This window comes from Carassius carassius, chromosome 38 (genome assembly GCF_963082965.1).
Source record: "Carassius carassius chromosome 38, fCarCar2.1, whole genome shotgun sequence".
NCBI classification, from domain to species: domain Eukaryota; kingdom Metazoa; phylum Chordata; class Actinopteri; order Cypriniformes; family Cyprinidae; genus Carassius; species Carassius carassius.
The window spans coordinates 16,858,222-16,878,455 of NC_081792.1; the positions used below are offsets into that span (position 1 = coordinate 16,858,222).

At 44.5% G+C, this 20,234-nt stretch overlaps 1 protein-coding gene across 1 annotated transcript in view; it reads left to right on the forward strand.

Annotated features, from left to right (window-relative positions):
- The window catches only part of LOC132119440 (cadherin-4-like), a 289,550-nt gene that overhangs the window by 90,280 nt on the left and 179,036 nt on the right, over positions 1 to 20,234 (forward strand). The gene's annotated exons all lie outside the window — the stretch shown is intronic.

The following is a 20,234-nucleotide window of genomic DNA, read 5'->3' on the forward strand; positions in this document are numbered from 1 at the left end:
CTATTAAAAATGAAAACAAAAACTATACAAAATTTAGTTTAAAATATATACAATCTTCTATCTTCAACATCAAAGGCTGTGTCTTCTTAGAGATTCCTGTTCAAACATTTTCCAGATGTTTTCAAAAAAGGTGGAGAAGTCATGCAACTGACATTCAAGAATTGCTTATGAGGCCTTACAAAGAGTCTCCAGTATCTTGCTCGATGGTAGAAAATTGAGTTAGGCCTACATGTGCACAGAGCAAATATTGCCATGGAGAAAACAATTTATTGAGCTCACTTTACATGTATAGAGATTTTCCCTTATACAAGAATGCATGATTCTTGTTGAACATTATGTAAATCCTGAATTAATTTATGCATTCAATTTGGATAATCTCAAGTGGCTCAAAGATTCACTGAGTCTTCTTACTTGGAAACATGTATTGAAAACTCATTTTACATTTGCAGTTCCCACATGTTTGAGTTGTGTGCTTATCTTGGCAGTTCTTTAACTTTAATTGGCATTTGTTTTTGTTTTTTTTAATCACAGTGTTTTCAATTTTCACACTTTGACACAATAGATTGAGATCGTCACTGCTTGTTTGAAAAAAGAAAAGAAGAAAAAAAACGTGCTCAGTTTAGATCTGAGGAGGCTGTGTTAAAAGTCTGAACTGCTGCCCTGCTCAGAGGCCATTGTAGTGCCCTTGGGCTACTCACGGCTTTTGTTTTTCGCCTCTGTTCTCCAAATTGCTCTCCATTTTCAGCACTTCTGTTTCACTTTCATCATGACCAGTGAGAAAGACAGAAAGCAAGAGCCACAAGACTTCGGAAGGGAGGTCTTGAAATGGAGCTTAAAGCTCTAACGATCTTTCTGCAGCCTGTAGCTCTTTCTTTCGCTCTCTCATTCTCTTCATCCACTCCATCCTGTTCATTAAAATCAGTGCAGAGCCTGTTGGGACAGGCACAAGCAGGGCAATGGATTTCTAGCCATTTAAGACAAATCCCTTCTTGGTTTGTTTGCGGGCTCTGCCATGGCATTGGTTTTGAGACTTGCATATTAGGTAGTTTCGTCTTATAGTTAGCCATTGGCTGACTCCACCCAGCTTATGTGTAAAATATGTGATGTATGCCGTTAAGCAGGTCGCACTCTTCTGCTGGCAGTGGCAGCCGGCTGTGTGTACCGACTTGATCATGAAACTTATAGAGTGTGGTTCTTCTAGCTGCTGGCATTTTTCTACCAATGAAATAATTTGAGACATTATTTTAAGGTAAAAAACTACATATTGTTGCTTTAAATACATTTTAAAACGTACTTTATTTCTGTGATGGCAAAGCTGATTTTTCAGCAGCCATTACTCCAGTCTTCAGTGTCACATGATCCTTATCATTATCAATGTTGAAAATAGTTGTGCTTCTTTATATCTTCTTTATTCTTTAGAAGTATATTTTTGTGGAAACTCGGATAGACTTTTCCAGGATTCTTTAATGAAATAGAGAGTTCAAAAGATCATTATTTATTTGATAATATAAATCTTTCATAGCATGATAGATGTTTTTACTGTAATATATTTGATCAATTTAAATGCACCTTTGATGTTTCAAAGAACCCCCTTAAATTTTATTCTAAAACAACATGATAGACAATAAATGACAGAAAAAAAGAAAAAAAAACTTTCTTTAAAAACATAAAATCGTAATGCATTCATTTCCATGTTGTGGATATTGCATTACTAGGTTGGGTGTTGTTATAGCAATATATATCACAAAATGAGGTGAACCAAGTTATATGCTAGGTAAAATGTACAAGTTCTTCCATGCATTTATTGTTTATACAGAAATCTCATTGCATATAAATTGTTATATTATGTTTATGTTGTAGATACAGGCAATTTCTCAGACGGTTTGTAGGATGTGTCTGAGTAAACCAATCAGAACGCTTCAGTTCACTGGTGTTCAGCTCTTGCAGATTAAGGGAAGCAATACACTACATACTATTGGATTGTTTGGATCAGTAGTTTCTGTATTTCATCTTGTAAATGGTTAAGTTGTTTCCATACGATGATGATTGCCAAAATGCTGACTTCAAACAAGACAAAAATTTATCATAACACTAATGTTACACTATTTATATGGTAATTAGAATAAGTATTCTGAAGATATATGTACATTCAGTTTTGGGTCAGTAAAAAAAAATGAACAGTAAAGTTGTTTTCAAAGATCATGAAGATCATGTGACTCTGAAGACTAGAGTAATGGCTGCTGAAATTCCGGCTTTGCCATCACTGGAATAAATAACTTTTATTTATTTATTTATTTATTTGTGTGTGTGTGTGTATATCTATCTATCTATCTATCTATCTATATATATATATATATATATATATATATATATATATATAATGTATATTTACATTGAAAACATTTATTTTAGGTTATAATACTATTTCACAATATTGCTTTAGATTTGATCATTTTTTAAATCAATTAATTTTATTATGATTTTTTATTTTATTTTTTATTTAAAGGGATACTCCACCTTAAAATTTTAATTTTGTCATTAGTCACTTACCCCCATGTCATTCCAAACCCGTAAGAGCTCAGTTCATCTTCGGAACACAATTTAAAAAATGTTGGATGAAAACCTGGAGGCTTGAGTCTGTCCCATAGACTGCCAAGTAAATAATAGTGTCAAGGTTTATAAAAGATATGAAAAGTCATCGTCAGCATTGTCAGTCTATGGGATCATCCAAAATATCTTAAATTGTGTTCCGTAGATGAACAACACGAGAAAACGTGCGTGCGTTTTTCTCGCTATATTTTTGTCAATAGCAAGATATAATTCTTTGTTAGCAAGATATAAAATCTATTTGTCATAAAAATATCTGTCAGTATTTTCATTGACAAGATTACCACTGATTAGACCCCCCGACGAGTTCTGAATAGCAAAATACAGGCAAATGATTCCACTCACTGAATATATCTCTCTCCTGTGTCTTCTTCTGGTTTCACAGGCCATTGTGTTTGGAAAAGAAAACTGCTTATGAGTCGTACTTGGTCAGGCTGCCTTTCCCTGACCTGGAGCGAGCGCTCCCTCTGAGGGAATTTTTTTCTGCTCTCATAGTCCTAAATACTTAAAGGTCCATCAACCGGGACCTCCAGACAGTCGGGTGTGGTGTAATAAACCAGATGGAGACGGGTAAGATGAAAGCAACCACGTTATGGTGTCAACCCCCTCCCTGTGGCAAAATGGATTCACACCATTTCAGCCTCAATGGGCCCTTGTGGATCTGAATGTCTGTTTTGAAATATGGAATACAAACTCTATCGGGATTGACAATGTCTCTCCGTCAGCAGGCTGTAAATAGACTGCAGGTGAAAAGGGGACGGTAATGTCGAAATGAACCTCAAGACTAACTATAAACATAGTGCAACGGACCCCCTTTGGGCTTTAGGTGCACCTGGATTGTAAAACTGCTCTTTATGTGCTGATAGTGGGAGACCTGCAGTCTTTTCAATCATCAGATTGGTTGATGATGGTGAAAGGCTTGCCACTGGGTCTTCTGATGCAGTGTTACCACACACTGTCAATTTTTCTTAGCGGCAGGGGGGAGACTGTCATTTTGCTCTCTGTCTTACTGTCACCACCTCCTCTCCTGCTCTTCTTTATTTCAGTCTCTTTTCTCTTTTTCATTCAGCACCAATTGACCCTGTTATGGCTGCGGCCCATCTGTGGGCAGTTTTAGTGGTTTGTTGAAAGTAAGAGAAGCCCACTCTGAAAATATATCTCTCTCGCGCCAGCACTCGCTCGTATTTTGTGTCAATTTCTCGCAATCTCCCTAGGTCCCTCATTTGATGGTCTCTTTGGTACCTGTTCCCGCTTTTTTCTTCCAGTTATTTTATTTTCTGTTTCTCTGTCTTTCTCTCTTTGCCATTCTGTCACTACAGCCCTTCCTTTCTCTCTGCAGCTCTTGTGGACCCTAAACCCTCCTCCTCTCCACCAGTGAGCGGTAATGACAGACATTTGTTTAATCCAGGCGGTGGGAAATGAGATTAGAGAGAGGAGAGGAGAGCTTACTGCACTATCTCCCACACTGTGCCCACAGGCTCCGACTGCATGATGAAGGAAGAGAGAAAAGATGGGGCAGGCAGGGAGAAAAAGTGACTGAGAGATGCAGAAATAAGACTGAATATGCATGTATGTGCAATCGTTTACTGACTGTGGGCTCTAAACAAACCCACTGCAGGGACACTTTGTCATTGTTTTACTTTGAGCACAAACCCATCACTGTGATGAAGAAGATGAGATGATGAGCAACCGTAGCAAACAGTTTAGCCTGGTGATACCCCCTCCCCCCAAATTTAAAATGATCCTTCATTCCTTCATGATTTGGGACACAGCACAACCCCTAAAACACAGCCTTGGAGTCTTCAAACTAAAACGGGGTCTGCAGTGTTTTTGAAAGTCTCAGTTTTTGATAGTCAAAAACGCCTGGGTAATGTAAATGACAGGCGTAACCGTAGCAACAGTTATGCAAAACGAAAATGCACTAGTGTAAACATAGAATTAGTGAGGACATTGCATAGACTTCGATTGACCATTCACAGAAACGTGTAAAACACTAGATTTAAATAAAATATATTTTGGCTGATTTATAAGCCTTTTTAACTAGTTAGGACCAGTAAAATGTCCTCACTAGTGGGTTGTCATGATCTTTCACTATATAAGTGAGGGCATTTAGTCATCACAAGTGTAGTTAAACTAGTACACACACACGCGCACGCACACACACACACACACACACACACACACACACACACACACACACACACACACACACACACACACACACACAGACACACACACACACACACACACACACACATTTAATCAATATATTTCCCAAAATGCATTGACTGTTCTAAAATATGAGAAACCAATGTTTCATATTTTAAGACACAGAATAGGATATATGCTTATTTGATAATGATTTTATTTTCTATTGGGTTTATGTATATTCTTTATTTTTTAAGATTAACAGTTTTTTTCAAGACATTGTTAGATGCCTGTGTTTCCTGACATATTTTCTATGCAAAAATTTGATTTTAAAATAGTATCATAGCTATTAAACTATTTCTTATGATTTTAAATCTGTATTTAACCACAGCACAATCTCAATGTGAAAAGAGGTGCTAAAGACTGATTTTGTTGTGGCTGTGCTTTAAAATTATCGAATTATCATCATTTTAATTCAAGGGGATTTTGAAAGTCAGACAGTAATCAGTGTTGAGTACAACTGTAAGGTTAACCCTGCCTGGTTTGAAAATGACTAACAGTTGAAAACATTCATTAGAAATTTATAAAAGTAATCAAAAAGTAATCAAATGTAATCATTTACATTACTTTAATAAAATAATTGAAATAGTTACCGTACTTATTACATTTTAAATAGGGGAACTTGTAATCTGTAACCTTTTATATCCAAAGTAACCTTCCCACACAGTTACTAACCTTGGTTATTTTTATATTTAAAAGCAGCATAAGAGTTGTGATAAAGTCATCCACTTTACTTGATAGGTGATAGGTTATAAACATAACAGTGTTACTGTAAGATATATGACTGAAGAACTTCTGGTTCTCATCCAATTTTGTGTTCATGTTTTGTCAGAACAGCAGGCAATGAGTGAAAAACAATTCAATGATTATGTATAACGAAATCTGTTGATGAAGCTGTTGGCCCCCTACTAGCCCTTGGAGTTCTTTTTCTGTTGGTATTCAAGAGAATTTGTGCTACTCTTTATGTAAATGCACTGTTTACCTCCTCACCTCCTGAGTTTATTATTTTCTGACATTTCTACCAAAATATATTTTATACATAACAGTACAAAAGGGCACTGCATTAAATAAAATCTGTCTCAGTCTGTGCTGGTTTGGAAGTAAATAGTTAATAGTAAATAATAAAGAAAAATTGTTAAATCTTTTTTGTGAATTTTGTAAGTTTGCGTTTAGGTGTGCACGCTACACTTTATGTAGTTTCATAACAAGGTTCGGGAGGAGCACGTCAGATACTTAGCCTAATTAGCACAGATGGAGCCACTTAAGATAATCAACCTTAGGGTATAGAGTTAGCCTACCTGTCTCCAGTGACGGTTTATCAGCATCCCAGTTCGCTCTGTCTGTCATCTTATCACAGACCCAATTTTCCTTCCACCGAGGAGATCCATACCGAGGATTTTTCAGATCTGCTGCTTTTGCTGATACCCATGATCATTAAACACGGCCGTTGAGCACTATCAAACTTCATCGCGACAGCTGCTCTTCTCGCCAAGCCACACGTCGTGGCCAATAGACCGTGCAAAGCCCGAGCTCGCCTCGCTTGACACCACGATTGATCTGATCAAGACTGGGCTCTCCTCGAGCGCTGGAATCGCACCTCAGTTCTTACCCGCTGCGGCTTAGCCTTTCACCGCGGCTTTTCCGGCCGAGGCGCAGTTTGAGGCTGCCTCCTCAATCGAGTCCACGGTTACGCAGACCGTGCGTCGTAAACCAATACATTTTCAGGTGAAAACGCTAAATACAGGTTCGCGGCTAGAAAGTAGTACGGGAGCTGCGTGGAGTTCCGATCACATACGGATGCGGAAATTTCAGATCTGATTTGAGCCTCGGATGCGTTCAAATATTTGAACTTCTGCGACTAGACCGTATGCGAACGCCCGACCGGATGTGACGTATTTCTAATCAAATCTATCGGTGCCAGGTCAGAATTACCAATATTTTGTTAACTTTAACATTATTCTTCAAACACAATTTATGTAAAATGGTGGTTTATAATAATTATGGGAGAAATAATTATTAAACCATTATTTACGTGATTAGCCCCATAAAACCTACTGTTTTTATTTTGGGGGTCATCTGATTTTTTACGATGTATTCATACATTACATACATTATATTCATTAAAATTATTAATTTTACCATGGTAAACATTCCAATGTAACAGTTGCTGCACGACCAGTTTGAAAGTTCTGCATGACTGCCGCTAGAGGGAGAAATGCGACAATTGTGTCCAAATGTCGTGTGCCATGGAAAGGTGGCTTAAAGTTTGTTAAATGAAGTTATGACGTAGTTCTGTCGGATGACGATGCCATTTTTTACCACGAAGCCAAGGCATTTTTTCCAGAGTCATCATCCACACTGAAATGTCTAAAGATATTATCTGCCTTACCGTGCATGTTTAAACCTCACTGAGGTTATACAGACATAAGTTTTATGCAATTATTCTGGCAGGACCAATTTATTTAGGGACATATTTCACCATTTACTGGCGTGATCACTTAGAATTTATCTAATACACCACTACCCTCGTTTTGCCGCAGGACAGCAAGTGTCAGTAAAATTCTGTTGTCTTTCTAGGACCATAATATGAAAAGCATGCTATCAAATATCTTTAGAAACTGCTTGGAAGTGAATAGCACATAACTGCAATTAATGTTATTGCCATAATCATGTCTATTGGTATGTTTTACAAGACTAAATGATATTCATCGTTTTCAGAAACCTCTGTTTCCACAGTCTAAACTACAATGTGAAACCAGTGTTCCAAATTTATTCGTTTTGGAGGCTGTTTAAAAAGGCCGGAAGGCCAAAACAAGAGGGATGATGCTCTTCCAACAGGAACGTACTAATGTGGACAAATGCTTAAGGAATTGTTAAATTAGGCAACCAATTGCTAAGCTGGCAACACAGTAGGCTACGCATTCATTTTTTAGGTTGCCCTATCAAATGTACTACAGCCAAGGAGGGGGAAGATGGGCCTAGTGGTTAGAGAGTTTGACCCCTAACCCTAGGGCTGTGGGTTCGAATCTCGGGCCGGCAATACCATGACTGAGGTGTCCTTGAGCAAGGCACCGAACCCCCAACCGATCCACGGGCGCCGCAGCATAAATGGTTGCCCACTGCTTCGGGTGTGTGTTCATGGCGTGTGTGTGTTCACTGCTGTGTGTGTGCACTTTGGATGGGTTAAATGCAGAGCACGAATTATGAGTATGGGTCACCATACTTGGCTGAATTTCATGTCACTCTCACTTTTTTTTTTTCACTTTCAACAACTACAGCAGCCGAAGCAAGCTCCGCAGGCGGCCAAAGCAGCTATCTCTCCTCCTCTCCTTATGCTCCCCTTTACTTCTCTGTTTTCCGTATCTCCTCACTACCGCAGCAGTGTCTGCTCCCGCAGGAGCCTTTTCTGTATCTACCACAGCAGTGTCTGCTTCCGCAGGAGCCTTTTCCGTATCTCCCCACTGCCGCAGCAGCGTCTGCTCCCGCAGGAGCCTTTTCCATATCTCCCCACTGCCGCAGCAGTGTCTGCTCCCGCAGGAGCCTTTTCTGTATCTCCTCACTGGAAAAAAAAAAAAAGCCTATTCATCCTAGGTGGTGGTGATAGTATTACCTATCGATTATAGTCAAGACGATATTAGACTCATCCTCCTATTAATGTATTTTATTATCATTATTAGGTGGCCTACTATAATTCGGCTACCAAACGGATCCGTTATTCCATTCCACGCTTGCCCGTGCTTGCAAGGATGATATGAGCCTGTAGGCGGCGAAGAAGTCTCAATCCACAAACACACGTACGTCTGCAGATACAAGGTATTTCATTGCACTTTAACAGGTAATCTGGTATGCGCAATATTTTAAACAAGCCTCACTAACGGAGTTTAATGCAACCGTTATGTTAGAATGCATCTCATTCTTGTTTCTGTGGTGTTGTGTTGGTCTCATCATGAGGCGCGTGGTCCAGAGTGCGTACGACGAATGCATCAGTTTCAACTAAACTACTCCAAATATATTTACCTGTTTTGAATACTATATTTAACATGTTCATTTACGTCCATATTAGGGTTTAATTGGTGAACTTAAATGAAATCCACTATTGTTTTCACCATTGACCGATTTGCAGATCATTTAGATAGATAACTTCCGTGTGCAGATGCGGCAAATTTTTCACAAGACAAGCGAGATGACATTAGTACCCGATTACATGAACTAGCTGTTTTAAATATAGTAATGTTATATTTAACATCAGTTTATCAGTGCTCTGAGAGCATATATTCTTTTAGACTATCGGTGATTCCATAGGCTCTCTTTCTTTCACCTGCATGGTTTAAAACAGCAAATAGTCATGCCATGACAAGAACAGAGTCTCTCTCCTACTCCACCCAAGCACGATTACATCGTCGATACGTACCGTCGATCTCACGCGCTGACAAGATGACGATTGACAAAGACCATATCGCTGATTCATGGCACTTATTTGGAGTACACTGGCACAGGAAATTCAATTTATTTTTAGTACACTTAATTTTTCAAATACAATGACTGCACCAAGATTTTCTGACTTGATATCGGAAGCAGCTCATTGGATTTGTTAAACAATTATGCAAGTAATCCTCATAGCGTCTACCCTTTAGACAACCAATTGTTCTTAGTATTGAACCATTGTCAGGCACTGCAAGAGTGCTCCCGGGTTGAGCCAACCTTTGCCTTTTCCGTTCAAAAAAAATAAAATACCCTCCTTCACTGTCTGGCCAAATACTGGCCATACAACTTTACCTTTCCGTCTTACGTTCAGAGAGGCTTTCCCGTTTGATGTCGTGAGTATTTACCTCCCATCAGACGTCGGTGAGAGCCTCCCGTCTAGACCACATTACTTTTTCCTTTCTACAGTCGGTGAGGCTTACCCATTCGAGGCCGTGAGTATTGAGCTCCCGTCGGATGTTGGCGAGAGTCTCCCGGCTAGACAACTTTTTTCATCCTTTGGTCAAAAAAAGGCTTAAGGCGGGTGTACACGGTGCGATTTTTGCTGTCGTACGAGTTCGCAGGCGATTTTTTTTCAATCGTGTGGAAATCGCGTATGCTCATATGGTCGCGGCTCGTATCATTTGCGATTAATTACGAGCCGAGCAGAGTGGCTTACGAGCACTTCCCGACCTCCCGATCATTTTTAAACATGTCTAAAAAGTTTGTGAGCTATCGGTTTGAATTCGTGACGTGTGCGGTTGAACGAGCCGATTTGTTGATTCATCTGAAGTTGACCAATCACGAACTAGGAAAACCACAGAAGAAGAAACACGAACAGGGCAGCGCCACGGCGAATGTGGACTATTGACCAGGAGGATATACTCGCTGAAGTCTGACAGGAACAGCGAGCGCTGTATAATGTTTCTAGCAACTTGTACCATGCTTTTTAGTTCTCTCTCTCTCTCGCGCTCTCTCTCACACACGCATTATGTAGTTTACAGGGACTCTCCATAGACGTAACGGTATTCTGTACTGTATATCCCCATACACTACCTCTATCCATTACGGAAAATGCATGTTTAAAATTTCTATTAAACACCGTATAGTATTTTTTTAAAGCCATTTGGTTTACGAGGGCACAGGAATTGTCCTCACAAACCATGTTTACATTGTAATACCTATTTCAGATATTTATAAACCTACAAGAACACACAAACACACACAGGCTGACCAAACGTCCCCGGTTTCCTATTGCTGAAAAATAACATGTACGTGTAGGAAACAGTCACGGCTTGTATCAATATTGTATATGCAGTTATGGGAGAGGGAGAGCAGTTATATTAGGCGCGTTCGACTTGAAGCAGCGCTGCACAGAATGACATCACCTGTATGGCATCAAAGTACCGCGAGAGCGATTCGAATGCATTGGATATGTGTGCTCTCCTAGCGCTCTCGTGGTACTTTAATGTCATACCTTCTGTATGTGCAGCGGTGCTTCAAGTCGAACGCGTCTATCAACTTCGTGCGATTGCTTCTGGAATTCGCAGGTTGTAAAATCGTGTCGTATATCATCTCATCTGTACGATTTTCAGATAAACTCACTCGTGCCGTGTGCGTGGACATACGATCTTCCAACCATCCGAATTCGCACCGTGTACGCCCGCCTTTACCCATCCGATGCCGTCAATATTGAGCTCCCATGGGATGCTGGCATGAGCCTCCAGGCCACACACCCTTACCTTTTCCTCCTACAGTCAGCGAGGCTTACCCGTTCGATGCCTTGAGTATTGAGCTCCCATCGGACGCCGGCGAGAGCCTCCTGGCAACACAACTTTACCCTTTCCGTCTTACGTCCGGAGAGGCTTACCTGTTCGATGCCTTGAGTATTGAGCTCCCATCGGACGTCGGCGAGAGCCTCCCGGCTAGACAACCTTACCTTTTCCTTTCTACGGTCGGCGAGGCGTACCCATTCAGTGCCTTGAGTATTGAGCTCCCATCGGACGTCGGCGAGAGTCTCCCAGCTACATAAACTTTACTTTTCCATGCTACGGTCGGGGAGGCTTACCCGTTCGGTGCCTTGAATATTGAGCCCGTGTCAGATGTCGGCGAGAGTGCTCCCAGTTGGGTCTTCTTTTCTTGCTGCCCACAAACAGGTCTTATCCATCTGATGCTGTGAGTATTGATCTCCCGTCGGGTGTTGCAAGAGTCCTCTTTGTCGGCGGCCCAAAGCCTGTTTATCTGCTCAACTGAGAGGACCTACACGTCCGTCATCCTGAGTCTTGATCTCCAGTTGGAGGCTTCATGGGTCCTCTCGGTCAGTTATCTGCCCTGGTTGCCCACTGACTAGCAGGGGCTCATTAGCCAGTAGGGCCCGTACGCCAACACTGTGACCTATTCCGGTCGAGGCAACTCGGGCACTCCTGGTCGGGCTACCCAATCACGCTGCTCTTCCTTCATCGGCCGGTAGGGCTCATCCGTTCCAATGCAGTGAGGTGCTCCGGTTGTGCAACGGCTTGAGCCCTCCCGACCGGGCGCCCTAAATCACTCAGTCCGATACAAGCAGCCAGTAGGGTCTACCTCTCCAAATAGGTAAAGTTGCTCCCACTGGAGTACATAGGCTCTCCCGACCTGCCGACCAGCTGACTTTGTATCAGCCCTGCCAGATCTTAAACGCTATTGTGTGTGTGGGGGGGGGGGGTCCTTAGTCTGGTGGCTGTCCTTTCCACTATTGCTTTTTGGGGGGTACTCTAGGTTCGGGCCATTCCCGAGCTCGGAGCCCCTTCCCCGGACAGCACGCCAAATATGCATTATAATACTTCAGCTAACTGGAAAAAACGAGCGCGTCACTTCCATTATGAACACGCATACCGGGCCCCTATCGTTACACATTGCTTTCTGACCAGTCGCGTGCCGTCACACACACACATTCACTTGAACACATACAAATGCACTCACGCTAAATCACTCGGTCAGTCACACACAAACGCTCTCTCTCTCTCTCTCTCTCTCTCTCTCTCTCTCTCTCTCTCTCTCTCGGCATATCGTGTTGATTTTTATGTATTAAGTATCTTTAAATTACAGTGTCCTGTAAAATGCACGTTTCTTTTTTTCGCCGAGTGTATTTCTGTAATACAGTGTTAAAGGATTAGATAACAAAAATTAAAAATTCCTAATCCTTCCAATACCATCCAGGATATCCATGGCGTTTTTTCTTAAGGGGAAAATAAATTATGTTTTTTAAGGATATATCATATAATGGACTTCAATGCCTACTGTAACGAAGGCTACGCTTAAAGATGATAAGGGCTGATTTTGATTGCAGTGAACCAGGTGTGTCGGTCAGAACACCACAGAGAGAAGCATCAATTTGAACTGATTTTATTTTCACTGGTATGAAATATTAACAGGAGAGGGAGTCAGCCTTTACATGAGCATTAGAGTTTGAGCTAAACAGTGCAGTGGACTGTGGAGGGCTTCCTTGACGGCCTGCAGAGAGAATGGATCCTAGCTTTGCTTGACCCTGAAGCTGATGGCCGATAAACATGTAAGGATTGAAAGGGACAATGACCCAATGCGTGAGCAGGTTGAGCACATTTAGTGGAGACTTGGATTTAGTAGGTGCACAGTCAGTGAGTCCTGCTTTAATTGACGTAGAACTGGCTCATAAGTGGGCTAAATACTCATTAACAGACGTAGACGTGTTTGGCATGCTCGTAGTTGAGATGTAGATGTACAGTATTATGTGTGTGTGGTTTCTCTGCAACACACAAAGAGCAATACTCAAATAACAGCAACATTAGTACAAATAATCATCATTCACATACTGACTATAGGCTGCTCCCTTCAGACAATGACAATGATCCATAAACACCTGATATAACATTTCCATCACATTTACTTTCACTATTTATCTACATTATTTACTAAAACATTATTAACATTATAATTCTGAACTTTGAAGATCCACACATAAGTTATAATAGCTGGCACGGATTAGTTAACATTGCCATGTAACATTATACAGCCGATCACTGCCTCATTACAAATAACGAGCATCAATCAACATTGAAGGAGTAAAGTACTCACTCGTTATAGGACGCACACAAACACAAGAAACATCTAATCAGAGTGATGCACGTCTTCAGCCATTCCTGAATGCGGCAAACTGATTTCGGACAGCTGCTGAGGTAATCTGCTGTTCGCGCCGTACTGAATAAACAGTGTCTCTTCCGGTTGCTCGCGCCACAGACTTTCATAATAAGAGTCTCACTAGAGTAGCGCAATAGTGCTCTGACATTATCATAAGTGGCCTTTTGCACAGCCGCCCCCAAATTGCGTGCAATTTGCTCACGTAAAAGGCTCATCCTTAATTTGAAGTCGTTAGAGGGCATTCCTCATCCTCCTCAGCAGCTGGGATGACTGGAAGAGTAATAAGCCGGGCAACTGGCCGGGTGTACACTTTATCTTTGACTTGCACATCCGCGGAACGTACATGACCATCTGCACTCGGATGTACTTTAACCACCCTGCCAACTGGCCAAAGTGCCCTGGGAAACTGGGGGTCAACCAACAGGACTACTGAATCCACTGTCAGATCAGCTGGGGCACCATGCCACTTCTGCCTGGATTGGAGGGTTGGCAGGTAGTACCTGATGAACCTTGCCCAGAAGTGATCTGCTATAACATGGCAGTGTCGCCATCTCCGCCGGCTTAGACCCTCGCTCTTAGGGTAGACAACTGGAGGTAACGCTCCATCCAGCCGCCCCATCAAGAGGACATTAGGAGTCACGGCATCCAAGTCAGCAACACTGGATGAGGTATAGCCCAAAGGTTTGGTATTCAGTATTGCCTCTACCTCCAGTAAGGTAGTATGTAGTACCTCCTCAGAAATAGGTTGAACTCCTAGGACTGTATATAACGCAGTCTTGACAGACTTGATCTCCCTCTCCCACGTTCCCCCGAAGTGAGGAGCTGCAGGAGGATTGAAGCGGAAATCAATCTTCTGCTTGGCTAGGAGTCGTTGGAGGTCGGCGGACATGCTGTCAAAAGACTCACGGAGCTCCTTCTCTCCTGCCTTAAAATTGGTTCCCTGGTCGGAGAAGAGTTCAGCTGGAGTCCCTCTGCGTGCAATGAACCGCCTGAGGCTCATCAGGAAAGAGTCTGCGTCCATACTGTGCAAGATGTCCAGATGCACTGCCCGAGTGGTCAGACACTTATAGATGATACCCCATCTCTTTTCGGAGCGTCGTCCTAATTTGACTTGAAATGGTCCAAAGCAGTCGACGCCCGTGGAGTAAAACGGCGGTTTATATAAACGTAGACGGGCCACAGGTAGGTCGGCCATTTTAGGGACTAGCGGCTTAGATTTCCATCTTCGGCACTCCTCGCACTGGTGTTGCACCCTCCGAACTGCCTCCCTGCCACGGAGAATCCAGAAGACCCTGCGCAACTCTGCGAATACCCGCTCAGGACCCGGATGACAGAGACGAGCATCGTAGTCCTGGATAAGGAGTTTTGTTGCTGGATGCGAGGGGTCCAGGACAATAGGATGTTTGGATCCAGGGTCTAACCATTCGGCACGTCGGAGTCTTCCTCCAACTCTTATGATTCCCTCTTCAGGATCCAGCTCCGGGGACAGGGTAAGGAGATGACTACTACGAAGTACGGCTTTCCCTGCCTTTAGGTGACGCAACTCCTCCGGAAAGCACTCAGTCTGAACTCTCCTGAAGATAGTCGTCTCTGCTTGCCTGTAGTCCGCTGCTTTCAAGGACTCATCTCGGTCGGCCGCCCCGTGTGCCTCCTGCGCTACGGACTCAACCATATCCTTCCAGGACTTGAATGACTGGCCCAGGTTGGTCTCCTGTCTATCTGCCCTAGATATCACACCACACAAAGCAGACTTCTTGTACTCTGTGATATCCTCTTCTGGTGTATCTCCAGGTGAGGATGGCCATTCAGCAGGACTCTTGAGGAGGAAAGACGGCCCTTGGCTCCAGCGGATAGGCACAGCTTATTCTGCCAGGGTCTTCCCACGGGTCACATCATCTGCTGGGTTCTGCGCGGAGTCTACATAGCACCAGGTACTCTCTCCTGTAAGCTCCTGGATCTCGGAGATACGAGTGCCCACAAAGACCTTAAAGCGACATGACTCCGACTGCAACCACGTCAACACTGTTGTTGAATCACTCCAGAGGACTGTCTGATCCGTTTTCAACGTCAGTTCTCTCTCTAACGTCTTTGCCAACTGGGCCGCTGTCAAGGCACCACAGAGCTCGAGGCGGGGAATGGAATGCTGTCGCCGGGGTGCTACCCTGGACCTAGCTGCCAGGAATGCCAGATGAACCCGTCCCTGGGTATCCTCTGTTCTCAGATAAGAGACGGATCCATAGGCCCTTTCCGAGGCGTCACTGAACACGTGGATTTGTCTGGAAGCAACCATCTGACCGGTTAGAGCGGGAGTATAGTGTCGGGGTAATGAGATGTGTGACAGCAGGTGTAACTCTGATTCCCACTCCTTCCATGCCCTCTGCAGATCTTGATGGATAAGTGGGTCATCCCAGTTGCGTGGCTTGTCCCACATGCTCTGGACGATCATCTTGGCGCGAGTCGTGTAAGGTGCAATGAAGCCCAAGGGATCATATTGTCGGGCGAGCACCTTGTAAACATTCCTCATTGTGAGTGCTCCATACTCTAGAGGTCGGCTCTTGTAACCCAAGGTATCTGTCTCCCAGTGCCAGCTAAGTCCGAGGGCTGGTTCCGAAAGTCCAGGTTCGTCGTGTGAAAGCCATCGCTCCATGCTGTCGGACCTCGCCTCTGCAGGTAGGTGCCTGAGGACATCAGGTATGTTGCAGGCCCACTGCCTAATCTCAAACCCTCCAGATGCTAGCACTTCCCTGAGCCGGTCCACCAGCTCCTTAGCTTCCTCTGCTGTTTGCACACTCTGAAGACAGTTGTCCACATAGAAACAGTGCTCCACTGAATGCCTGACTCCTTCTCCTGGACCCCCATGATCTCTTGCATGCTTCTGGAGAGCGAAAGTGGCGCAACACGGTGAACACGCAGTGCCAAAGGGTAAGACCTGCCACTCGAAAACATCAGGGGGGTTTTCACGCTTCATGTCCCTCCAGATAAACCTGAGGAGCGACCGATCTTCTGGTAAAAGCTGAACCTGGTGGAACATGCCTCTGATGTCACCACTGACTGCTACTGCATGTTCTCTGAAGCGTAGTAGAACGCCCAGAAGAGAGGCTCCCAATATTGGTCCAGGAAGGAGGGTATCATTGAGGCTTAGACCTCGGAACGGGAAGGAGCAGTTGAAGACCAAACGACTCTTTCCGTTATGGCACACTAAATGGTGGGGTATATACCATGACTCATCTGTGGTTGAGACTTCACTGAGGTCAATCTTCTTGACTGCTCCCGTCTCCACCAACTTGTGGATCGCAGCACAGTACTCATCGGCTCTTAGGGGGTCCCGGGCCAAGCGTCTCTCCAGACTTCTGAGGCTGGGTAGGACGGCTTCCTTGGGAGCTTGGAGAGGGGGAATGTCTCGCTTCCGTAGTAGAGGTGTGGCATATCTGTGGATGCCTGCGACCTGTACTCGCCTCGTCTTAGCCTCTAGGAGCTCCACTGCTTCCTTATCCTGCTTTGACCTCATTGCCAGTTTACCACTCTGGTATGGCAAGGTATCCATCTTCCAAAGCTTTTCCACATTCTGCATCAGCTCTGTCATCTGGGGTGAGACACTAGTGAAGAGACACTGCTGGGTGCTCGGGGCCCATTGTGTAAGGTGTGCAGGTCCTTGAAGGGTCTATCCCAGTCTTGTGCGAATGGCTGCTGGACCTCCAGGAGGGCCCATTCTCACCGGCTCAACAGGGGTAAGTAGATGGGGGTAATCCGCACCAATTAACACGAGCGGCTTGACTTGATCGAATGTCTCGAGGGGAAGATCTGCCAGGTGCTTGTACTTCCTCTTCAAGCTGGCGATGGGGTAGGAGTGGTCCGCTAAACCCAAGCGTTGAGAAGTGAAGGCCTCCACTATCCGAAATGTTCTCTTTGGATTGGCGGAGGAGGAGATCTTGAACGAGACAGCAGCTCCCTTCAGAGTTTGGACTTCCTGCCTAATCGTGCGGAGAGCAACGTCCTCAGGCTTCTTCTGTAAGCCCAATTTATCAACTGCCTCGGGGAGGAGCATTGTGGGCTCAGAACCATCATCTAGAACTGCGTAAGTGTCTAGTGTCCTGTCCCTGTTGCGCAGGATAACTCTGACGACTTTCAGCAGAACACGTGAGTGGGCCGATGGTCTGTCTAAGTAGAGAACCTCTGTACTAGTGCTAACCAGACAACTTTCAGCCTTTGGCGGCTCAGCTTTGGGGCGTGCATTGGCGTCATGCAATACTCTCAGATGCTTTCCTTGACATACCTCGCAGAGTTTCTTGAGGTCACATTGCGCTGCCTGATGTGCTCTCCCGCATCTCCAACATCTCTTATTAACCCTGATCCACTCTATGACCTCCTCTTTGGTGAGTCTCTGAATAGCTGGACACTTATTCAAGAAGTGTTCTGCGCCCTCACAGTATGGACAATAGGGTTTTGATTTGCTCTTCCATTTTGGCACAGATAAGCTCTGACTCTCTTGTCTCAAACCTCGGTTCGACGGACAGCTCTCTGCTCCGTGAAGCACTGTAGCTGCTGGCTTGCTGCGTCGCTTTTCGACTCGGTAGCCTGGCGGTCCCTGGGAACGGATGTCTGAAGGGTTATCGTAACCTTGGCACCACGACTCGTACCGAAGCCATTCCGCCAGGTCGAGCAGTGTGTGAGTGTGTCCGGGACGATAGAACATCTGACGCCTGAAGTTTGCTCTCATCTCCATTGGAAGCTTGGTGAGGAGTCGGGCCACATGTGAGCCACATCTAAGCTCGACTTCTCCATCTGGGCCCAGTGTCTGTAGCATACCCACAAGTGATTGCACATGCAGGGAGAACCTCTCAAAAGCAGATACATCTCCTCTTCTGATCTCAGGTGAATCCATCACTGCAGCGATCCTCTGCAAGGCCACATGGTGCGGCTGACCGAACTTCTCTGTCAAGGCTACCATGGTGTCAGTGTATGGCCTAGGCGAGTTAATAAAGGAGTCGGCAATGAGACAGGCCTCTTCAAGTTTTACGTGATCCACCAGAATCTGGTACTTGAAAAGCTCGGTAGCGTCGGTAGGTAACAGGTTTGTTAGGGCCAGTTTAAGCCGAGAGAACTCCATCGGGTCCTTATGGACGAAGAAAGGAATTCTTGGTGCTGGCCCCCTGTACTCTCCTCCTCCCAAAGTTGCCGATACTGGCGAGAACTGCCTGCCTCGAGTGGGATGAGGTTGGCTTGTATAAGGCCTGGCTGGGTACTGCCTTGAGGATCCTGCATCCTGGCAATACATACTGGTCTGCGGACGTGAGATGGGCATGTAAGGTTCTGGCCCTGGGGTGTAGGAACGGACATTGTGCTGATCAGGACCTCGTCTAGGCTGAGGGGGGTTTAAGCTACGAGGAGTAGAATGTGGCCGAGTATGGGCTGTGACGCTGGAAGTCACACTGTCCCTCATTAGCTGTAACTCGCTCATCATTCGGTCTATGGCGGTGACCATATGTTGCTCCTCGGCAACCGCAAACGGTGGAGGGTATTCAAACGAAGGCCATGGTGGAGGTGGCAGTCCATCATCAAACTCATCTTCCACTAACGCTAATGAGTCACCTGGTAATGGATGAGGTGGCACTGGCCATTGCTCTGAGGACGGATCTGGCTGCGCTGCTACTACCACTCTGGCTGAGGCTGTTAACTCACACGTATCCCTTCTATCTTCATGAGGTGAGGCTAAACTGTACTGCCTGTTCTCTCGATGTAGCATGCTCTGCCCTGCTCCCTCTTCACTGTAGGGTGGATGGGTATGTTGCCATCCTAAGCTGGTGTCGTGAAAGCTCTCCTCAGAGCTGGAGGTGAAATCATCCTGTACATCGGGTTGCATACTCCACTTCACATGAGGCTGTGAACTCCACTCATCCTCTCTAGGCGTGTGTGGTACAAGGCTGACATGTGGTGGGCCGCATATCTTCGGTCGCACTGCACTGACCTCATAATCCTTCAAATATGATGGCGGTCTTATTTGACGTTTGGGCCGAGTAACCCATGGTGCTTCATCACTCTGCTGCATACTCCCAGCACAGCTGCAATCCGGCTCGAAGGACCACAAATGTAACGAAGGCTACGCTTAAAGATGATAAGGGCTGATTTTGATTGCAGTGAACCAGGTGTGTCGGTCAGAACACCACAGAGAGAAGCATCAATTTGAACTGATTTTATTTTCACTGGTATGAAATATTAACAGGAGAGGGAGTCAGCCTTTACATGAGCATTAGAGTTTGAGCTAAACAGTGCAGTGGACTGTGGAGGGCTTCCTTGACGGCCTGCAGAGAGAATGGATCCTAGCTTTGCTTGACCCTGAAGCTGATGGCCGATAAACATGTAAGGATTGAAAGGGACAATGACCCAATGCGTGAGCAGGTTGAGCACATTTAGTGGAGACTTGGATTTAGTAGGTGCACAGTCAGTGAGTCCTGCTTTAATTGACGTAGAACTGGCTCATAAGTGGGCTAAATACTCATTAACAGAAGTAGACGTGTTTGGCATGCTCGTAGTTGAGATGTAGATGTACAGTATTATGAGTGTGTGGTTTCTCTGCAATACACAAAGAGCAATACTCAAATAACAGCAACATTAGTACAAATAATCATCATTCACATACTGACTATAGGCTGCTCCCTTCAGACAATGACAATGATCCATAAACACCTGATATAACATTTCCATCACATTTACTTTCACTATTTATCTACATTATTTACTCAAACATTATTAACATTATAATTCTGAACTTTGAAGATCCACACATAAGTTATAATAGCTGGCACGGA